This window comes from Sitophilus oryzae, unplaced genomic scaffold, assembly GCF_002938485.1.
Source record: "Sitophilus oryzae breed Bouriz unplaced genomic scaffold, Soryzae_2.0 scaffold_177_pilon_pilon, whole genome shotgun sequence".
NCBI lineage: Eukaryota > Metazoa > Arthropoda > Insecta > Coleoptera > Curculionidae > Sitophilus > Sitophilus oryzae.
The window spans coordinates 2178735-2204318 of record NW_022146479.1 but is presented as its reverse complement, the minus strand read 5'-3'; positions in this window follow the sequence as shown (position 1 = coordinate 2204318).

Sequence of the window (25584 nt, the reverse complement as noted above, 5' to 3'; positions counted from 1 at the left end):
AACGGCAAGGTCGTTTAATTGCTGAGCAAATCTTTCTCTCTTCCAATATTCCAATTCATTTTATTGATTAATACTTCCAATTATTTATATTCAAATATTTTACTCAATACTACATTGAGGTGTTTCTCAAAGTTTTACATTTATGGTATGTCGTCCACTGGGAGTTGGAGGAGTGGAATTTTTCTTTTGAATATATTCCCAGCTCCAGTCGTCTCCCAGCCCCTTGTCGCATTGGCAATCTACCAATGGCAATGCCCAGCAGTGTTAGGTCTAGAATGATATCCGGCTGTTAGACAGGTTCTCATGGCTTCTGTGATGCTGATGCATGTCAGTACTATCTGAAGGTTTTGAAACAGTCCTAAAAAAATCAAATATTATCACATTTTGAGAAAAATAGTAAGTTTTTTTGTCAGTTTGGATTTAACTTGGAATGAAGGCTTATTAAAGTATAAGTCAGTATTTTACAAAAATAAAACTTGACCAATGAAGAAAAATAAAAGTAACTAATTGGTTCAAGATACCAACCATATCATCTTCATAAAATCCCTAATTAATTTTTGTTTTACGTTTTACTAAAAACATGAGCTCATAAAATGGCCATAAACAATGTTATTAATGTAAGGAAAAGACTCCGCGTTATGGGCCTATCAAGCTAATTTTTCGCAATAATCTTGTAAATATTACGATCTTGGAATCGATTATTTTTACGTCTATTTTGTAGTATTCAAATTTTTAATACTTTGTTTTCTACTTTGCAACTACAGGCTCAAAACATTATTTTAATTTCTTGAATCTTGAACTTAATTTTGTAAGTCGTTAATGAATTTATTTCTGTTATAAGATTTTTGTATTTTTTGTCAAATAATCACTTATTCGTCAGAATTTCGTATATAATATAAACTATAACATTTATAAGCATAACTCGATCATAACTGACAATACTAATATCATTATACACACTCAAATCAAATTATCAAGTTATACTCGACATGGTTGTTTCTATTTCCTTTGTCATGATTACGGAATGAAAGTTATTGATTGAGAGGAGCTTGGAAAACCGTCAAAAGGATAAATCCACTCCTCCAACTCCCAGTTTACTACACCTCACTACTACACTGGGCAATACAAAGAATTGGAAGAGAGAGAAATGTTTGCTTAGCAGATAAAAGACTGATGTTTCGAAAACAAATGGAGATACAGGGATAGGAGTAGTTGGACTCAAAACTAAATACTCCAAATCAATGCAATGGACACGTACCCCAACATACATACATACATACTGCCATTACTCGCTGACGAGTATTTGACACGCATCAAGAAGATGGTTGCCCAAGGCGTTTCCTTTCATGAGCTTTTCTGTGACTGATACGCGATTTTATCTCTCTTCCGCACTCCGGACATTCAAAAATCTCATTACTTTGTTGCCTCTTCACTTTTGGGTTGTGGCTGTTAACTGAGTTTACAATTCTTCTCCATTGTGTTCTATTATGCACTGCTTCTTCCCACTCATTCTGCCTTGAAGCCAAGAAACAATGGCGAATTCAGAAATGTGGGAAAAAAATGGGAAAACACCAGAACACCTTATCACGGAGTGGGCCGAGACGACAACCATTCGTGCCATAAACTTTGGTACGACTGGTATCGAAAATGGAGAACTAAGCGCTGTAAAACCGTCTCAGATACTTGCTTTTGTCAAAGCCCTGAGACTATGATGAGTTATAACTCAAGAAATGGGGACACAATAGATCTATATGGTCGCTATCGCTATATATCTATCTATTGAACGTTTTTTCTTAAGAAGTATAACATATTTGAAAGATCAAAAATTTGGGAAATTGTCAAGAATCCTATAGTTTTTTGTTATAACAAATTTTATTATACTAAACTCGTTGTTTTGCAGTTAAAAATTAACTTTGCCTTTATCCATGAGCCATGTTACGACCTAAGCGCACTAAAAGCTCGAAAACTAGTTTTTTAATTATTCCGAAAGGCCACCTAATCAATTACCAGAGGAAACAAAGCACGGGCAAAAAAGCGCCCGAGGAACAAAGTCCTTGTTTGTGTGCGGAGCAGGCAAAATAGAATTCCCAAATTTATTTAAAATGATGTAGGCCAACAGCCTGGGGTCCTTCTCGCGAAATGAAGAATCGAAATTAGACTTTTAGAGCCCCGAGACAGGAATAACATTCCGCCATTTGCATATTTTAAAAGATTTAGTAGAAAATGTCGTCGTTATATCTCTTTCGGTCGGGATCATTTTTAAAATGTCAACTTGTGATATTTACCGATAACTTTCGGTTTTTATGCGGTTGTAAAATCTTCGTCTTAATCCCAGAGGCGGTAAACTGGTGTGGCTAATATTAAAAATGTCAGACATAGTAGATTTTTGCGAGATTAATTAAAATGGGTAATAGCATTTTGAAAAATAAATCTAGTCAGGAGGACATACTATAGCTGGCTAGATTGCCAATAGAAGTAATTATAATTATACCTCATAGTTTATGGATTATCGCTTGTTTTCAACAATGCCCCACTGACAGATCATCAAAATTCTTACGTACTTCTAGATGTTTCACATGTAGTTACGGAAAGTACTTCTATATGTTTCACAAACTTTAAATTTTGAATGTTACGTAATTTTTCGATTTTAACGAAAGGGAAAAGGAGCCGCCATTGCAACAAGTATACAATTCTCTTGTTTATTAATAATAAATTAAAATGAACAAATGCTAATGGCGCTTAAAAAAGCAACCCGTTATTTAAGCATCATTGGAACGTAAATAGAAAATTATCAGTCAAGATTACGATCTGCTCAAAACTTTTTCACGCATATTTGGGATCGTATAATACTTCCCCGGAGTTAATTTTATCCGCATAAAATCTTAATAAATCGTGAGAAAAACGGCAGTTAGGATTGGAGAAAAAAACCTTTACTATTCTATCATCAGTCATCAGATCGTTTTCCTGTTTTATCCCACATGCACTCCTGAGGCGATCCGCAGTGGCCTTCAGTCCGTTTTATAAATGCTAAACTGGGATCGAAGCAGTGTTGCCACTGTCACAATTTTATTTTATCGGCAGAAATCTGTAGATTGGACACTATTAATAATAGTGTTGAATGTCCAATCCCTTGACTTTTAAGACGTGCTAAAAGGAGGGTCGGACGGGCCGTATAGTCAGGGTAGCGATTGCCACCCTGGCCGCATATTTGTAGACAACGTCCATGATCGCGAATCGGTTATATGCCGAACGATGCCGCGTAAACAGCATACAGGATATGATTTCGCAAATCCGTCTAGTAAATAGCATCCGTGATTCCAAATTTTAACTGCCTTAACTCCTCTTATAAACAGCAGACGATATCGCGAAATTTGTTGATTGGTTGCTCGTAATCAGCATTCAAGATCGCAAAATTCGCAAGTGCAAGATGTATATACCAAAGAATATAGTACTAAATAATATTTTGCAAAAAAAAATAATTTGCCCCCAAATCACGAGTATATAAGATAATAGATAAAGAAATTATTAGAACACGTTTCGTTACAAAGGAAGAAATTGAGGTAAGTTACAGAAATTAACAAGAGTAATTACACAAAACAAATTAACATTTTTTTTTAAGAAAAGTTAAGTATTAGAAATTTATATTGAGTTCTATGGAAAATATATTATATAGTCTATAAAATGAATAACTTTGAATTTTGACCGTTTTTTTGACCAACATGGCAAATATAAAATCCCTGTATCAAAAAAGTTACTGATATTCTTTAAATTGAGTGCTTGAACGAATCAGATAGGTAACTCTTTTTACTTTCGTGAAATAGAAAAGGAAAATAATAAAACAAGTGAGAGTTCTTCCTCTTCTTCCTAAAATCAACACGAAATATCATAATTGTCAAAAGTAAAATGTCATCAGCTTTTGACATTTCTAAATATCAGACCATTGCCGTCTCTAAGAGAACAGCCTCGGAGCGAGATTTATGACGTCACCCTAGTTAGATACTTAGATACTACGGATTAATAAATATGTTATAGAATACATGGAAAACATAATTATTTCTCGTATTTTGATTTGTATTTTAAAAATGATATAGTTTACATGAAATATACATAATATACAGTTAATAAATACAATATATATACCTATTTATAAAATATTTTGGCAAATAAACTATGAACCATACAAATGCAGCAAATGTTTTACAATATACAAATAATGAATAGGTACATAAGATAATCGTAAAATGTAAAATATATTTTAAATTTTGTGGTTTGAAAATCGATCTAATTTAACAAAAATCATTCAATATCTACTAATAGTGATGTATTATTATTTGCATTCACAAAATTTATATGTATATTTTGCAAGTATCAATGTTCGAAAAATTATATTTGAAAATAATACAATATAGAAAACAAGGCGTCAGCGATGGCTATGAAATAAAGATCACTGTCATTTTATATGTAAAATTATTCTAAAATTATTGATTTTCTTGGGATTTAGGTTCGGGAAAAACGCTGATTAAGTTTTCATTTGGTTTTTAATTATTTTTTTTTTTGTTTAAAAAACGTTTGGGCTAATATTATAGCCTTCATCAGTGTTGTGTCATATAAAAAAAATAGTGTCGAATATAATCCAAAAAATTACCTATAAAATATTCACACCACACACCACATAATGTTTTCTACAATTAATTAACTAATATAAACTTGTCAAAAGATGACCACATATTTTTTAAAATTATTATTCTTAACACTTAAACTATCTACATTGAATATGGAGTACGATTTCAGCCATAGTCAATGTACTAACTGTATATTATGTATATTTCATGTAAACTATGTCATTTTTAAAATACAAACCAAAAATACGAGGAATAATTATGACTTCCATGTATTCTACAACATAGTTATTAGTCCGTAGTATCTAACTAACTTTATTAGAGACGGCATTGCGTCAGCATGGCCGCAAGTTGCTAACCTAATAAAATTAACACTAGAAAAACCCGCGGGAACTGTCAAATTCAAAGTTATTCGTTTCACAGACTATATCTCTATTTCCTTTTAAGTAATTTGCATAGGTAGGTAAGTTGGATGAACATAAAATAGTGTCATCTGGGAATCTATTTTCTGTTGATTTCTCGATACGATTTTAGGTTATACTTTATAGTCCTCTATAATAATCGAATTTTTTTTAATCAACAGCACGTCTACGTGTATTTTTTCGTACGATCACCAAAGTTAAGCAGCAATATGCGATTGTTATTGAAAGGGGTGGGCGCTTGAAAAAAAACTTTTTTTTTATTTTTAGCTCGTTTAATTTGTGTTGACAAACAAAATTTGCGATACTGATTGTTGATTACGAGGGATGAGTAGTCATTATTCATTATTTATTCTTAAATACACGGAAAAAATTAAATTGTAATAAACCCCACAATAACTGTAGAAAACACTGCTGCATTTTGCGTCTAAAATGGTACTAGGCATCACGTTGTAGCTTTTATTTCTATTACAAAATAGTTAGATATGCTTGATTTTATACGAAAATAGAGGACAAGTGTGGTGGCAATTCTCACAATTTGTGTCAGAGAATATTCAGATTGAACACGTTCAAATTTAAATGAAAATCATTATTACAAATTGTAGCACTACTAACTATATTTTTTGACACAATTTGCTGTTACTATGGTGCAATGTTTAATATAGGGAAAAATTGACTAAAACGTAAGGCGAAAAAATGGATTAAAATATTAAAAATTCTTTTTTAATACCTGTGATATTAAAATATTCCGATGAATGAAAATCGTTAGAAAATATAGTCCTATTCGCTTGATCGGTAGGTGCCAAATTGGTAGATCTACCGAGAAATCAGCAGGAGTGGCAACACTATCGAAGCCTTCCGGCCAGTCTCAATAACACGCCAGCAGCCTGAGGCCAGCCGACATATGGCCGTCGATCGTGAATAATAAAAAAAATAGTTTTAGCATTTCCCATTAGCAACCGTCCCGGAGCGTAAGAATTTAAAATTAGCGTAACTTCGCAATAACACTGTCGAAGAAATAAACCTAAAGACTAATACATAAAACGTGTGTCGAATCATGTGAGCTTATGTTTGATAATATCGTCTAACTGGAAAAGTGGAATAAAAGACCAGTAATACACTGCTTTACCCGACTCGCGGTTACTATTTACGCTGTTGGTTAGGTTAGGTTAGTTAGGCCTCTGGCAAACCAAAACAAAACAAGCTAACCTAACCGAAGACGGATTGTTACGGTTTTTTTTTTTAACAGGACACTGCCTCCTCAATGAACACCTCAGTAGATTTAGGCTAAAAAATAACGCCTCATGCAGATTCTCTGGGAGAAATGGGGAAACACCAAAACAACTCATCACCGGGTGCGCCGAGACGACAACAATTTGTGCCATAAATTATGGTACGACTGATATCGGATTTGGAGAACTGCCCTCTGTAAAACCGTCTCAAATACCGGCTTTTGTCAGGGCCCTGGGACTGTGGGCTGAGTTATAACTCAAGAAAATGGGACACAATGATCTGTAGCGTCGCGAGGATTAACCCCTCTCCCACTCATTCTACATTCTACTACATAGTTACTACATAAATCTTTCGCGGAAACAGAAGAATATCGCCCAGTATCCAACACATTCTGACTTTACTATTGCATATGGTAGGGTTGGCAAACTGCATTCTATCTAAGTTAAATCAATAATTAAGGCAATATATCGCAAATACTTAAAAAGATAAAAAAAATATTAATGGCAAAAAAAATTGAGAGTAGACTAAATTAAAATATAATTTTAAAATATAAAGATTGTTTTTCTTCTTCTTCTTAGGCGGCCGTCTCCTTTCGGAGATTGGCGATCCAACTGGCTATGATGGTGCGTGAAACCGCACCTCTGAAAATTTCAATTGATGTTCTTCCGAAACAACGACGCAGATCCTTAAGCCAGGAGTTTTGCCTTTTTCCCACTGATCTCCTGCCCTCAATTTTGCCTTCGATGGCCAGTCTGAGCACCTCGTATCGATAACCCTTCATGATGTGACCGACGTACTGTAACTTCTTTTCCTTCACTGTTGATAGGTAGGAGCATACGACGATACAATTACATCTCAAAAGCGTTAATGCGGTTTTCCAATGTCTGATTGAGTGTCCAACTCTTAGAGCCGTAGAGAAATACTGGAAAGATGTAGGAACGCAGCATACGTATTCGCAGTTCGAGGCTTAGATCTCGGCTGGAGAAGAGGGTTTTCATGGAAGCAAAAGTACGTCTGGCCTGTTCGATCTAAGCTAAAATTTCGGTTTTGAGGTCGCAAGCGTCGTTAAGGAGAGCTCCTAGATACTTCATGGACGATACTTGTTCTACTACCTTGTTGTTAATTCTAACGACAGTCTTTCCCGGTGTTTTGGAAAATACAAGTTTAGTTTTGTTAACATTGATGTGTAATCCGTACTGCATGCTATGTTCAAAGATGCAGTCCATCATGTTCTGAAGGTGTAGAATGTTGCCAGCCAGTACAACCGTATCATCTGCGAAGCGAATATTGTTGATCAGGGTACCATTGATTTTGATACCATCCTCAATTCTCTCTAGTGCCTCACGGAATACCGCCTCGGAGTAGATGTTGAAAAGGAGTGGGGATAATACACACCCCTGCCTGACGCTCTTCCTAATTGCTACTTTATCAGATGTTCCGCCATCCGCCCTGATCTCTGCAGTCTGGTTTCAGTATAACTGGGTGATAATGCGTAAGTCCCCCTCATCCACCCCGGTGGTTCTAAGAATCTCGGCAAGTTTTTGATGCGACAATATAAAGATAATGAATTAAACATATTTACAAATCACTTTTAATCTAGTGCACGGATAGAAAAAATTATATATCAAATGTTTTATTTCTAAAAGTTGTCTTTTCTATAAGTGTTTTGTGTATGACCAACATATGGTTGCCGAGTATAGACCAAAATAATCTATTTAGTATATCGCTATTAAAAAATAGCGTAATATCCGATACGCTAATTATAGTTGACACGATATTTTATAGATCCGATAGTGAATTATTTGCTATACGGTTCTCAAACATACAGGTGGCAAATAAAAATGGTATATACATTCACTTATTACTTCTTAACTAGTACTTCGTACTTCGTAATTTAGTATATTTTGTCTTATTTTAAAACGGCACAAAAGTTGCATTTATTAATCTTCCGGTATGTTTGTATTAACGCTGCTGGTAGGAACTTGGTTGCCAGGTTAGTGTTGTTTATAACAGCGTACACACTATGCCAGAAACAATTCGAAACATGTCAAGATCGCATTTCGTTGCCCAACTTTGACCGCTTTTCGATTTATTTCCAGTTGTCTTGACACACTTCGGTTTGCCTCGACCTACTTTCGATACTTAAAAGCGCCTGAAAACTACTCGTGAGGAGAGGGGGGATTTTTTTGGCGTCTTTTGTCGCCTCGTTCAATTTTGTTTTGTTTTGAGCTATTTCCAAAACGTGGCGGTATCTGTATCGGAGGCAAAGGATTTTTTTTTCATAAATCTTAGTGAAATAAGTAAACCTAGACGTTTCTAAAATAGCTGTTGTTACGATGATATTTCGTTAATTACATCTCGTTTTATGTTATATTGATACATATATATTTCACAGAATTAATTTCTGAACACGAGTTTATTATGTATTATAGATATTTAGGAACAAAACTTTTCACTTAAACTGCAGGAATATAATTACAATATTTTTATAATTTAATTTTATTATAATGAAATAGTGTATAAAATTGCTTGATGATTAATACTGGTAACGATACTTTTATAGATACTAACGATATTTTTATTAGCACCCAGGATGGTTTGATATAAATCCATTCAACTAGTATTTATTTTGCAGGGATTTAGACAATTAAAACTCGAAAAAAAAACAAATTTGTAATATAAACTTTGCTACAGACTACAGTATAAGTGTTTTTACTTTTATAACAGTATATATATTTACTTTACTACAGTATAAGTGTTTTTCCTTTACCATAACCAGAAATAAGAAATAATTAGACGATTTTTTAAATAATTTTGTGTATATTTTATCCACGAGGCGCAATACCGTGGATTATAAGCCGATAAATGGTAGACCGCTAGTTAGTCACTGTTTTATATGTTTTTTACTATATTGTAATTAATAATATTAAACAATGGTTAAAACTAAATATTCTTGTGTAACCTTCGAGGAACAGCCAATTTAATTTACCATCGGTAACTATTTTTATATCAGTTTTTCCATGTTTACCTATTTTTCTGAAGCCAAAACAACGTATGACCTTGATTGCCGGCGCTATTTCACAAAATAGCACGATAAATATTGTTAACCCAGATTAACAATAAAAAACAAACAACCAATCACGGTGCGTCTCGATCAATTTCAGGAAATGTGGGAACTAATTTTTATAACACCGGTTTATATTTATCGTACTATTTTGAGAAATGGCACGAGGCAATCAAGGTCAAACGTTGTGGTGGCTTCAGAAAAATAAGTAAACATGGAAAAACTGAGGATGAAAAATTCATCATCAGTTTTAATTTTTTTAATGTTTATAACACGGGCTTATAATGATCGTACTATCTTCAGAATATTTTGCGAAATGTTTCACGAAATATTTCCAGAAATGGTTCGTAAAACATTTCGTAAATCGACAGTTGTTGTCATTCGAGTTCAGTTTTTTATACAAAACTTTTTAAAATGGAGGAAATATTAAAAAAGCTGAATTTGTTCTGTTTCTGTTCTCCTGTAAATTTATATGTCATATTATTGAGCTAAATAAATTATTAGAGTAGTTAGATGAGTGTCTATTTTCATTTTATTATTATTTTATATCATTACTCAAAATCTCTATTGTATTTCATGGCTGTTACCTATAAAAGGTAGCGAAAATCATGGCATCTTAATTTCCTTTAATAATGTCCCAAGTGAGGTAAGGTTAGCGTAACTAAGACGATATAAGCTTTTTAATTCAGTAATCAAATCAAATAATCCTCTCGTTATTTCATACGATTATACATTTCCTGATTTTATTAGCTCGATAAGGCTTTCCATTTCTTTGAACTTTCGTGAAAGGAAACGCCACATAACAGATTATATTTCGTATTGAGCGTAATAGCGTTACTTAATAGTTTAAACTGTATCAATTATATACTTAATAGTCCACAATCGACAAATCTATTATTATTTGCAAATGCATATGATTAATAACCTGTAATTTAGATAAAGTATTTTATTATAAATGGAGGTTATGTTATATCTAATTTGAATAATGGTCTTGTTTAAAACGGCTAGACCTATGGCTACTGTATTAATAGATCTAATATGGCAAATACAAGAACTAATTATGCTGTTGATAGTGCCTTTTGTGGTTCAATAAGCTGTATTAATATACTGGGCGTTTCTCGAAAGTCGCTCACCCCTATAATCTTTTTATTTTTCAGATAAAAAAAAGATTTGGTATGTTCGTATATGACAAGTATATGATATAAATCGGAATTGACTGACTTATTCAGATAGAACTTCCTGGAACTATGATAGAACTTCCTAGAAACTTCCTGTTTCAATGAAAAATATAACTTTTGAATTTTAAGTTGTAGATACCATAGGTATTTTTTTACTTTGTTTGATAGATAATGAGATTATAAATAGAATGAGATTGATTGATGAGAGCATTTGTTAACTTTGACATTTTTACTTAAGAATATCTAATAGTATTTTAAATTCCAGTCTATAGAGTGCCATGACAAGAAATATAACTACAATTTGAATCGAAATACCAAGTATGTGGTACCAAATAAAATCGTAAAAAAATCTATTTCCAAATATGTAATGAGCCATGCTTGTTCTATTTCAAAAGATTGAGTTAGGACCAAAAATACGAATTGAGCATCTTTTAACCACCCTGGAACAAACACGAAAAACATTAGACCATCAAATCAATTTTTCCAGTGATTTTAGCACAGTCTAGATTGGATTTTAAAATGCTTTAGAGTTTTAGAATTTAATCTGTGATATTATGATATAACTTAACAAATATAGTTTTAATTAAAAAAAAAAACAAATATCAGGAATAAATATACAACATACTCTATATTATATTTATTGTTGATTGGTAAATTCAATATTTCGATTAAATCAAGTTATACAGAAAATAAAAGGTAAATTAAGAAACATGATACATTTACAACAAAATCGATATATTCTAGCCTGTCTGAAAAACGTGACCATCGGATTATAGCCTGGAGGAGATGTTACGTGATCCTCTCGAATTCTTCGAATGAATCATTCTAGAACAATAATGAAGGAAAAAATATATAGCAATTTGTTCCGTATTAAATTAAAACATTTTCAATTTCTATAAAAAAAGTTCTGTTTTAAAACGACACAAATGTTGTATTTATTAATCTTCCGGTATATTATATACTAGCGTGTACCAGCGAATTAATCATTTGTAATGGTGATGATAAAGCAAAGCAAGAATTTCCATTAACATACAAACTGGATAAAATTTTCTCACATTTATATCAGCATGAGAAAAAACAATATGGTGATATTATTATTATATACTTGGTAATATTTGAGGTAGTTTCATCTCGTTGGAATTTGACTTTCAGAAAATCCGTTTGCCAAAAATAAGCTTTTACGTCAAGCAGTTTAAGCAGAATGGTGGTTAAGAAATTACCCAAATTTTGGGAACACCCTGTATGATTTTTTAAAAATTTTCAAAATATATGTAAAAACCAAATAAATTATGCTTGTCCAAGCGTTTTCACGAAAGACTAACCGTTTTTAAATAACAAATATTGTAATATTTGAGGGCGTTTTCACCCTCTTGGAATTTGAGATTCGAGAAACCCCTCCTCATCAGAACCTCTACACCCCACCAGTCAATCCGTTTGCCAAAAATCAGCTTTAAACGTCAAGCAGTTTAAAGCAGAATCGTGATTATTCAATGGTTATATTTTATGAAACACCCTGTATAAATTTATAAAAAATCTTAAAATATGTAAAATAACAAAATAAAATATACGTGTTTAGAGAGTTCCGAAAAACTCACCGGTTTTAAATAAAAAATATTTTAATATTTGAGGGATAGTTTCACCCCCTTAGAATTCGAGTTTCGAAAAATCCCTTCTTATCGAACCTCTACACCCTAAAGTCAATCTGTTTTCCAAAAATCAGCTTTTTACGTCAAGCGCTTTAAGCAGGATCGTGATTAATCAATGACCAGATTTTTCGAAACATCCCTGTATACATTTTTAAAAAATCTTAAAATATGTAAAAAAACAAAATAAAATATACGTGTTTAAGCGTTTTTTCGGAAACTTGACCGTTTTTTAAATAAAAAATATTGTAATATTTGAGGGGTGGTTTCACCCTCTTGGAAATGGAATTTCGAAAAATCCCTTCTTATCGAACCTCTACACCTTAGAATCAACCTGTATGCCAAAATTGAGCTTCTTACGTTGAGTGGTTTGAGCAGGATCGTGATTAATCAGTATCTCAGTCACTTAAGGATTTTATATATTAGTATAGATATAGATTATATAATAATAATATATAATATACCGGGGCGCATTTCTGAAATTTAAAAAAGTCTTCACCTGTAGCGATTTCGACCTTGAGCTTCGATTGAGATTTGTGGATTGCTACGTCTGGTCGGTACTCCTCTACGGCGTAGCGCGGCGTGGAGAGTTGGGTACTAAAAGCAAGTGCCATAAACAAAGTGGAAGCTTTCGAAATGTGGATATACCGCAGAATCCTCAAGATACCATGGACGGCCAAGATAAAACGAGAATGTGCTCAGACGTATTAATAGAGAACGTGAACTCTTCAACACTATAAAAAAAAGAAAGACTGCATACCTGGGTCACATCATGCGTAACCATAAATACCAATTTCTCCAGTTGATTATCGAGGGCAAGATCGAGGGCAGAAGAGGTTTGGGAGTTTGGAGGAGGTTGGTAGTAAGTCGGTTGAGAATAATGAATGAGCACAATGAACATAAATGACATAAACTGCATACCCATAAAACTTAAGTACATAATCCCTCTTTTTCTCTTTTTTTTTTCATGCAATAGAGATTAGCATAGTTTAAGGAATTAAAGATAACTTGCTTACTAGAAATACTTAAAAAATACTTACGTAAAATGATTTAAATCAAAAAATGATTTAAATTTTCTGTAAACTTGCAGCTCTGATACTCTGATCATACGATATACCTTGTAGTAAGGTATTTGCTAAAAATGTATTTGCAAAAAATGTATTTGCTATTAAATTACTACCTAATAACATAAAATTTCTATTATAACATGTTTACCATAATTACGCTTTAAAATTTACTTTGTTACAAGATTAAGTATATTTATTAACATAAACTGACAAATGCGATATTAATGTCATTCTTGAATATATTTTTAAAGCAGTTAAAAATATATGGAGCCTTCAGAAAGACATAAAATAGGTGTGGCTGTGACAATAGGGTAAAAATGATTTAGTAAGTATAAAGTTATAAAATTTAATAAGTGAAATAAAGGGTAAGCCCACGTTAGAGTGCTATATTGACAGTTGCATTATCATAAAATATGATTTGTATACACCATAGATTAGAATATAAGACAGATTGAAATATTCTGCCTCGGGACATTTTTTGGATAAACAAACCATTGAAAAGTTTATATTTAGAATACTGAAATAAGTTAGTTATATGGCTAATAAAATTAGAAGAGAGGACGTAAGATTACTTCGATTAGTTTATATTTATTATTAAAGTACATCAATAACCAGCCGTTTTTACAAGTTCTTGGTAGTTTACTTCCTTCAAATTCTATTCATGAGATATTATTATTCAAAGCAAGTGCTATTAATCCTCTAGATTCATCTATATATTATTATTAAATAAAACCATAAAATAAAACATTAATTCACCACAATACATGGAGCCTTGATGATTAAAACTGAGTTTTAATGATGTACTGTCTACTGATGATGCTAACATGGTTAGCGAAACGCGCGTCCAGTACAAAAAAATTCACAGATTTTGCAACATGCGCAACCATCATAGGCGTATTGAAAATACCAGACACACACCAGACACAAGTTGGCGGTTGTCGAAGAAAAAAACCTTTTTTTTACACACCCCTTAATTTTAAATGAACTTATTCGATACTTTACGGTCACCCTTATAATGTTTACTACTGAACTGTGATATTTATTTCTTGGTTACAGAAACCATGCAATGTAAGGTCGTGGCGGTAAGCAGCAAAAATAAATTACATTAATAAAAATTAATGTAAAAAATAGGCCCCGGTCACAAAAAGTTTTTATTATTTTCTGAAGTAATAGGTCCGAAAAAGAAGTACCGATTGTGATTACTGATAAAACTTTAAGCAATTTTATTGCGATTTCTATAAACTCGACAACGTTCGACGTTTAATTTAAGTTTTCTAGCTTTTTTTTTTTCATCTTCTGTAGTATTTAAGATTTTTTAACGAAGATTCAGTTAGCGAACGATGAACCGTTTCGCTTATCCACCATTTTTTAAAAGGTACCACAGACCACTTGTTCGAGTCATCACGTGAACTATTGGATTTTATATTTATATATTATATTTGCATTTATATCCGATTCAATATGACTTCCAGTCTGATTACTCTACACTGATATAATCTGTATTACGACTTATGCTAGGTTAATTAAGGAAATTTGCGACCAATTTTGAATTAAGTTATACTGCAAAGACTAGCATAGCCTATGATTTGTCGTTGTCAATTATAATTTAAAAGTAAAAATACGTAAAAATATTATTTTTATAAAGCCACAAAGGAGAACAACAAATTGATAATGATTAAATAGACCATCCAAGAGATAATGAAATTAAAAAAAAAAAAATTAAGTTTTAACTGTCATAATTTACAAGGAAAAAGCAGTTCTAGCATAATTCAATAGGTTCAAAATTTACACGACCATTAGTTTTTACCTTTTCGATAAGTTATGAGATCGTTGGGATACGAGAGGTGCTTAGACATTTTCATTTTCAAAAACGTCTTGTATTTCGAAAATGAATTTTACTTCGAAGAGCAAGTAAATTAGTGGATATACCTAAATAAGCCAAATAGGTATCTTTTTTTCAAGTAATGATGTTTATAAAATAGGCGAGTATTGTTTTAACAAATACTTATACGTATATTACGTCAAAGTGCAGAGACAACATTATTTTTGATGTCGACTGTAAAATAATGTGAAAATTTCGGGAGTTATAAAAAATGATATACAAATACATAAAACATGATAGAAAGTTTAGCAAATATTATATTACAATCAAAAATAACATACATGCATACATATAAATTTAAAATGTGGTAAATACAAATATGAGGTATGGGTGCAAAATATGACATGTGCATTGGTGGCTTACACACTGGATAAAATCAAAAAAATTGCTAATCAATTAAAAAATGCAATAAGGAAGTTAGCGTCTTTTTAACTTATATTGATAACAACTAAAGTATACTAAAATCAATAAATTTTACAACTAGACAATTCCATAATTTCGGAGAAAAAAGAATATTATCATATGTATCGATTTAAAGTCTAAAGCACTTCGCTATTAAACTCTTAAGAAACTCAAGAAATTAAATTTAATTAACTAATCCAATCCCGTAAGGACGCAACTGAAATAAAAATTACAGAACTGTTTTTATATGAAAAAATACATCTTGATACATGGAAGACGTGTACTCAATTTTATAAAGATATTTAAAATAGTATCAGTGTTATTATAAAAAAAAACTGATTTTCCTGAAAACTTTACCGCCCTGTATAAAAATGGGAGGCAACATACTTTTGATACTGTTAAATAATACGATAATTAAGAAATATACAAAAAATTGTGTACAAGCATTAAACAGAGAATACAAGTATAATCCAGCCGTCGAACAGAGCTAATTATATACATACATATAAAATTAGCGTACGTCTGTCCGTTCTGCCAGCTACGGGGAATCCGTAGCCAAGTAGCCAAGCAGTACGTAGCCAATAAAATGAGTGGGCGGGCGATTTGCGGTGACGCGCTCGTCAAATCGACGTATAAAATATATTGCTGTTTATTTAAATGTTTTTTGTCCGCATTCCTTTCATAGATTACAGATCCAGCAGATGTACTGTACCATAATAGGATAATACCTTATTGTTTACGAATACAGTGTAGAGCTTACAAAGACTCACAGTTACGAACAAAATTAAATGAAATATTCATGAAATATAACACACACCTATTAGCTTCACGGCTTATACAATCGAATAAATCACATAATATTTCTCTCTACCTACATACTTGACTTAAAACTCAAAAGTACTCACCAATATCTTAAACCTAACAGATTTTAATCAATTTTCAACACTTTTAACACTTCGAAGCGTATTTTAACATTATAGATCATTTTATTTACGACCTCTACCTCATTTCGGCTTTTGAACGACCTTGCCCTATTCCATATACCTATAACGCCGGCTAAACTATCGACGTGTTGACAGGCAGGTTATCGAACCCATGCGGCTCTAGCATGTCGTTTTTTCAAAGATGGGTCCCATATAAACGCGGCCAGAAGTATTTTCAATACTAATAAAGTGTTCTGGTGTATTGTGGTAAATTAGTGTTTATTTTGTTGTTGTAACACCCTCAACTATAATCATTGAAATTCCAACCCTCAACTATAATCATTGAAGAAAGTTGAAACTTGGTTTCAAAATACAGTTCACTCAATTCATACGATCGAAAAAAATAACGTCGTTAAGAGTTGCAAAATGAAAGTTGCTCTCATTTTATATATAAAATTCTATGGTTAATTTCATCCATCGTCATTTCCAAGCCTACTTGGCGCCGGTTTTTTCGATCATACGCTATTTTAGAATTTGATATTTGCCTTCAAAATGGAGGCTTGTAGATATAGATGTAGATTATATTGGAGAGCAGAAGTTAATCACAGTTCATTCATCATACAGTCTCAGGGCTTTGACAAAAGCCAGTATCTAAGACGGCTTTAAAGAGGTTAGTTCCCTATCTCCGATATCAATTATACCACAAACTAACTTAATTTTAGGTTAAAGGTTAGTCTGTGATTGTACCAAAGTTTATGGTACAAATGGTTTATGGTCTCGACACACTCAGTGATGAGGTGTTCTGGTGTTTCTACATTTTCCCCACAGAATCTGCATTCGCTGTTGTTGTTAATTGAGGAGACAATGTCCTGTTAAAAACCCCGTGACAATCTGAAGATTGTTCTTACTTAAATCAAGGAAAATCTTTGATTTTTCTCAGTCGTAAGTCCTGAGAAATTTCTTCGAGTATCTGAGACCGCTGGAAGATTCCAGATTACAGATAGGGTCTGCCAGGTTCTTGAGTTCCTCTTTAAGTTAGTTTCCACTTGGGAAATAGAATGGTTCTGGTTCAGTAAGTGGAGTGTTCGCTTCTTTTTTAAACGGTTTTATTTAGCTCGACCCGTACGGTATTTATTTATTTGTTTGTTTATTTGGGTCAAAATTAGAAATTGAAATTTAAGTACCTTCCTGTTGTCAGATTGATCTGAGATTTGGTACACACCTTTAGTTCCGATGACAATACAATATAGTAATATCAATAACATTGTAAATCTAAGATGGCCGCCGGTACAAAATGGCGGATTTCAGATTTTTCCACAACCCCCTCAATATGGGTATCAAATGAAAGGGCTACACTAGTAGAATACTGTGATTATGACAAAATTGAAAATCCAAGATGGACGTCGTTACAAAATGGCGTATTAGGTGAGGGCATGAGTAGTCGTGTCCAGAACAGTTGTGTCCAAGATTGTGTGACGTTAGAAGGACAGATAAAAAAAAATAGGTGATTAGATGTACCTGCGTAGTTAGCGGTAGCTTTACCACCCAAGTTAAGGTAACAGGTTAGAACGTGCTGAGGACTGTATGGCATTAGGGTGGCTAAAAATGTAATGTCGCAAGCGTTTTCCCCTCAAGATTGGGCGCCTCTTGTTGTATATAATAGCCTTGCCCCTCTACTGGACCTCTGGGGGGGTCGACCGTTAAAATGTCCATTACTCGTGGGAACAACATGGAAACAATAAATAAAAAAACAAACAAAAAATAAAAACGAAACTGCTACACAACGAAAAAGAAGGCTCGAAAAGGCGAAAGAAAAGTATAGAACGAAACATGCAAAAGAAAGTGAAAATGAAATCTATAGTCGACTACAGAAACGAAGAGAACGGTTAGCAACAGAAACACCTGAGCAACATGATGCCAGGTTGGTAGCACAACGTGAGAGACAAAGGCAGCTGGTAGAGTCAGAAACACCTGAGCGTCATGAGTCCAGGCTAGCATCACAACGTGATAGACAGAGAGAGTTGTTAGCGGCAGAAACATCTGAGCGTCATGAGTCTAGGCTGGCATCACAACGAGAGAGACAAAGAGAGTTGTTAGCGTCAGAAACACCTGAGCGTCATTAGTCTAGGCTAGCATCAGAACGCGAAAGACAAAGAGAGAGTTGTTAGCGTCAGAAACACCTGAGCGTCATGAGTCCAGGCTAGCATCACAACGTGACAGACAAAGAGAGTTGTTAGCGTCAGAAACATCTGAGCGTCATGAGTCTAGGCTGGCATCACAACGAGAGAGACAAAGAGAGCTAATAACATCAGAAACACCTTGTATAATAAAATCAATCAATGTTAAAATAAATATAAATAATAAAATATTAACAAATAGGTATTTTAAATATAATTAATTATTACAATTTATATTTTATTGTTATAATTAATTGTTATATATATTAATTTATATAATAATGAATTAAATAGAATGAGAGGAATATTTGGTAGGCATTTCCGTTAAATACTAAAAACTAGAAAATAAAAAATCGGTAAAAAAACTTTTAAGTTCAACGGTTTTATCTTATGTGCACTGAAAACTAGAAAATAATAATAACAATTAGGTATTTTGAACTTCTAGTTCATAAATATTTTAGTACTATGCAGAATAGCTTTTAGGCATATTAGACTAAAATAAAAACGTGGGGCCCATTAACTATTGCTGTAATACTTTCTTCTATACTAAGTGTGGATTGCATCGACTTACTATAATCGTAATTGGAGATTTTGACAATCAATAACCAGCCGTGGCGGCTTCACCAGCGAACGCCGAGCTCATGATTACCAAAGTTTAAAGATATGCTTACATAGGTAGGATTTCAGAGAGGTCTCACGTTTTTATTTTAGTCTAATATGCCTAAAAGCTATTGTGCCTAGTACTAAAATATTTCTGAACTAGAAGTTCAAAATACCTAATTGTTATTATTATTTTCTAGTTTTCAGTGCACATAAGATAAAACCGTTTAACTTAAAAGTTTTTTTACCGATTTTTTATTTAGCTACGAACCCAGAGTAGGAGGACTTATTTTCTTTGCCTACTTCGTATTAATTGTATCCAATGGTTCCCATCCAAGATAAGTTGTACGCATCTTTCGATATCGTAGATTCCTGCTTGGTGGAAGGATCCATTGGTGTGGAGTATTTAGTTTTCAGTCCAAATACTTCTATACCTGTCCCTGCTTCGGTTTTGGAAGCATCAGTATACCACGTTATGGTATGGTCTTTTAACTGCTGAGCAAAAGTGTTTCTCTTCTAATTAGCATTTTATTGCTTAATACTACAGTGAGGTGTTTCTCAAATGTATACATTCTTGGCATTTCATCTGCTGGGAGTGGGAAGAGTGGAATTTTTTTTGAATGTGCTCCAAGCTCCTGAGCTGGCAATTCTCCCAGTACCTACTGTTTCCGTCAATGACCATTATTGTCACATTAGCATATCTACCGATGACAATGCACAGTGGTGATAGGTCTAGAATTACGTAAATGGAAGCATATTTGTAGCATTTTAATGCCACACAAGTTAACCATTAATTTTTACTTTGGGAAGTAAAATACCAAAAGTTTTTTATTCCATGGCATTAATACCAATCGAATAAAATATAAATAATAATTCCTTCTCCATATTTCAGTAGGCGATTTAGCGCGTTCTTTATCTCACATTTTTTGAAAAATCACCCTATTTTTGAAAACCCCCACTTGAGAAACCAAGAGAGCTAGGACAAATCTGTGTATAGCATCTTTAATTTCATAAAAAAGTGGTAAAGGGATGTGAAAACCGCATCTTTGTATCTCTATTCATAAACGAAAAACTCTGTAAAACAATCGAAAATGGGACACCCTGTACTTGAATCTGCTGAACTATTTCTCGATAATTTCTTACAAATTTACTTCCCGTCACTCTGATATACAGTATACAGCCATTCTGCGATTCACTGCAGTAGTACCATATGGGTACCGAGAAATATTTTTCTCAGCGCTGTCGACAAGCTACTTGTCGGTTCGCAAATGGTTCCACTTCATTTACCGATCGTTTCCTATTTATTCAAGTGGTTTCGTACCATGTCTCCAATACGGTCAACTTCTCGGAAACCCCGCCGAGTGGAACGACGGCAGAGTTAATTAAATTATAAGAAAAATATCGGTCTATGTCGAATCATTGCAACTATATAAATCCGATCTTTAATATGGCAGTGTTTTATAACATAAAGTTCGATAAGGGACATGGGTACATTTTTTTCTGATAATTAACCATCATTTGTGATCGTTTCATTATCATGACTTTTCAAGAGACTAGAAGGCTTTATCCGTAACCAATCCACACAAAGAAATTTCTCAGAGCTTATGACACTGTCTTGTCAATGAACACATCAGTAGATCGACGCTAAGAAACAACTGCGAATGCAGATTCTGTGGGAAAAATAGGGAAACACCAAAACATCACGTCATGCTATAGAAGAACACCTGATCACTGAGTGTGCCGACACGACAACCATTCGTGCAATAAACTTTGGTACGATTAAGGGGGGGAAGTTAATCACCGCGACCTTATAGATCTATTGTGTCCCCCTTCCTTGAGTTATAACTAAGCCTAAGTATCTGAGACGATTTTGTCGGTTTTGCAAAGGTTAGTTCTCCATCTCCGATATCAGTCGTGCCAAAGTTTATGGCATGAATGGTTGTCGTCTCGGCCAATCAGTGATGAGGTGTTCTGGTGCTTCTTTATATTCCTCAAAGAATCTGCAATTGCCGTTGTTTCTTAGCTTCAATCTACTGAGGTGTTCGTTGAGAAGACAGTGTCCTGTTAAAAAACCCCGTGACAAGCCGAAGATAGTTCTTACTTAAATCAAGGAAAATCCTTGAAGAATTCTTCTTGGTCGTAAGTTCCCATTCCAGGTTACGGATGGAATCTTACAGGTTCTTGAGTTCCGCTTTTTGGTTTCCACTTGAGAAGCAGAACGGTTCTGGTACAGTTAGTTAGCTCCTTTTCTAGCTAGATCATTTGTTTTCTTATTACCTTTTATCCCTTGGTGAGCTGGAACCCAGAGCAGGAGGACTTTGCTTCCTTTGCCTAACTGAGAGGTAAGTTTTGTTTTATCCAAAATGCTACTAATTTCTGTCACATGATAGTAATATTACTGTCTAGGGAATGAAAGTTTTCGTAGCAGTTGCATAAATTTGTTAACATGTTGCCATATCTAGCATTTAAATATTAGCCTGAGAATCAATGACTTAAGAATCGAAGGACGCGTAACGCCTATATACGGGCTGGAGCAGAATTTGTGCTATCTTACACCATCATTTTGGAGCCTAAGGATGAGTCACCAGTTGGTCACTTTTTTTCACAATTTTAGCGATTTTTAATAGTTTGTATGTAGTGAACTTTGTATAAACTTTATTACAATGGTGATTAGTTGTTCAACTTTCAAGTGTAAAAGCCGCAGCGATAAGAAAGAGCCAGAAGTTACGTTTCGTAGGTAAATGGAGTAGACTGTTTACTCCAACTTTTTAGCATTTTCTTAGTTTCCTTATTGAATTTGATAATTATTTTTCTGATATTATATGTACTTGATGTGTGCTATGCGTTGATACTAGTTTTGTACCTTTTGTTAACATTTTAATACGTTTTTTTCGTAATTAATTAGTATATACCACGGCATATACCATAGGCGTAGTCAAAACATTAATTTATCAAAAATATCAATATATCTTCAAGCAGCTAAGTTAAGAAAAATATGTGGCCACGGCACTGTTTGGAGCTCTGGTAACAATTTGGTCTCGGGTGTTATACGTCCTTGTATTCTTTAGTCATTGCTGAGAATAGAGGCAAGAGACACCACATTATTTTTTTCATAGTGGCGCGAAAATACTCATGCGAACTCTTATCTCACTACACTTATCTATTCTTTAACAAAGGAAAAATGTCTGTGTCTTGCTTGCAGTGAAGAATATATGAATATTCCTACTGAATATAGCATCTGTGATTTGTGGTGGCATGAATCGTGCACCTCGTATGAAAAAGCATCCCATCTAACTAACAAATAAATAAAACTGAATCAACTAACTAAACAGACTGGAGTAAAGTCACTATCATAGTATTTTAACCCATCTACCCACCCGGGGCACCCAGACGACCGTATTTTATACGACGCCTGCCTTCTTCCCCTCCCTCCTTGCTGCACCTCCTCCTCCACACCCGATAGTATCATAACAATATGCAAATAAGCGACGTCCTAAGAACGAGTGCAAACAGCTAATTATAGTGCGAGACGAGCGCGATTCGACCGCCATGCAGCGTAATTTGAAAATATTAACAGGTTTTAGACTCTGCTACTGTTGTGCGCGCCGCCGATCGGGTAATACGGTAGTCGACGGCCGCAAACTGGTCTAAACGGATTTTTTCTACGTGGGCTTAAGAGTAATTTGTCTTTATTATATACCAGCTATAGGGTGATGCATCCTCGGAATTTTAAATAATATTAAAACTAATTAACACGGTGAAGGTTATTAAGATAATTTTACAGCTCGCTGAAAGCGCGAAGGCTGCTGGATATAGGCACCAAGGATGAGAAGGTCCGGATGGATACGAATCCATGGACCGATTCTAGTAACCAACCCAAACCAACCCAACCCTCCAGTGCCAGTACTGATGTGGATCAGGGGGTTGCCTCAAGCTACACAGTTGTGTAATTTGCCACATTTGCTTCAATGATTGCACAGCTACACATTTTGAAAATTTACATATTTCGTATATAAATAATTGGAGAATAGTCAATCAGCTACCAAAAGCTGATTTTTTTGCTTTTAAGTTATCTAAGTTGGTACATCAAAAGAGGTCGCAAGTGTACTTTAAATTTTGAATTGACAAATATCATTTTCCGTCATCAGTGTTCAGGTGTTTTGGTTTGGTAGTAAAATGTCAGAGTATGTTCTGGGTCATGAATCAAGGACCAATAGACAATAGCCAAAAACGGTAAATAGAATATAGAAATATAGCTATTTAGTTATTTATATAGCTAGAATATTAGCAATCCTTGCTGACATGAGGGTGTATCCATACCATCGAAGGAAAAGCGGAACGGCGGATCAGCGTTTCGATATCCAGCAATTCTATTGGCTGAAATTTTTGATAGATGAATTTTCGAAAATTCAGCCAATAGAATTGCTGGAAATTTGGAAATCCATACAAGGTCGTTACGCCGATCCGTCGTTCGGCTTTTTCTACGATGGTGTGGACGCACCCTGAGGAAATGAGATGGGGAATGAATATATTGGCGTATACAAATGAGTGGAAGTGAGACTCGTAATCATGCTTTAAAATTTGACGAACGTACGACTTATTGGATAGTTTACAATTATTAGTCATGGCTACACAATGTTACACATTTTTATGGTCAAGTTCTGCACGATCAAAAATTTTCATGTGGCAACCCTGATCTGGATGTAGATTCTGCTGAATATCAACCTATCTGCAGAACTGTACTGCTGACAGCCAACAGGCCACCTTGTCGGCAGATTCTAATTCCTTTTTTAAAAAATTTTCCAAAAAATATATAAACATTTGTATATCACTTATCCAATTGTTAAACATTTATATATTATAATAGAGTTTATTTTTTAATAAAAAAAAACACATTAAATTAGGTAGTGTGCACTATTTATGTCCAATTATATCTATATTTATATAACGATTCCGTTCTAAGAAGCAGATAAAATTAGCAACGACGTGAACTGTATAATCACTATAATCTGTTACTAATTTTGCCTGCTGAACAAGATGAATTATCTCACCTCTACGGAAGTTAACTGGTTTAACCATACATCAGGAATAAACCTATACAGTGGCGTTACTTATTTATAACAGTTATAGATGTAATAATTCATACGAGTAATTCGATGTATCTTATAGTTACTATTTAGAATATCTAAATATATTCAGAGGCTAAAAATTAAAAACCCAATACAAATATCTTTCTGAAAAATACATATTTTCTGCTACTACAACAGTTAGATTCTGCAACTATGTAGTTACTCCATTCATTATTCAATGAAGCAATTTTATCAATACAAGAAATTATTTATTAATATTCTGAAACCTTTATGATTTGTTTACCACAGTCAAAATAGCCTTAAAATATATAGACAATATACGATAGTCAAGCAGCCTTAAAAGCGATCAGCTCAGTAACCATCAATTCGAAGTTGGTTAAGGAATGCCTAGAGAAGCTGAACAATTTAGGTAAAAAAAGTCCTCCTACTCTGGGTGTCCATTGGACTAAGACTGTCCAAGAAGGTAACTAAAAAGCAAACGATCTAGCTAGAAAAGGAGCGAACACTCCACTAACTGGATCAAAACTTAAAGCGGAACTCAAGAACCTGGAAGACTCCATCCGTAACATGAAATGGGAATCCTTCCAGGGACTAAGACACCCAAAGGAGTATCCCAAGACACACGACCGAGAAAAATCAAAAATTTTCCTTGATTTAAAACAATCTTGGGATTGCCACGAGCTATTTAAAAGGACATTGTCTCCTCAATGAACACCTCAGTAGATTGAAGCTAAGAAACAATGGCGAATGCAGATTCTATGGGAAAAATGGAGAAATACTAGATCACCTCATCACTGAGTGCGCCGAGACGATAACCATTCGTGTCATAAACTTTGGTACGACTGGTATGAGATATGGGAAACTAACCTCTGTAAAACCGTCTCGGTTACTGGCTTTTGTCAAAGCCCTGAGACAGTATGATTACTTATAGCTTTCCTTTATTACACTTAGAAGCTCTCTCTCTATCTTGATTCATACGTTGTACTACTGGGTCATGTGACGTGTATTCCGTCTTCCGTCCATGATATCTTCAGCATCCGATGAAATATCCATATTTCAAGAATTCGATCTTCCTCAATGTAGTCACTTTTAGGGTCCAGGATTCCATTCCATGATACAAAGAAAACAAGGTATGATTGATAGCGGCTCCAGTTTCGTTCAGTTTGCGCATATCACCTGTGACGTCATACGCCATACAAAACAATATCCATATTTTTCAATTGCCACTATGATTGCCACTAATAAAAAAAGAACTAAAATAGGGAAGAATTAGGACATAACCTCAAA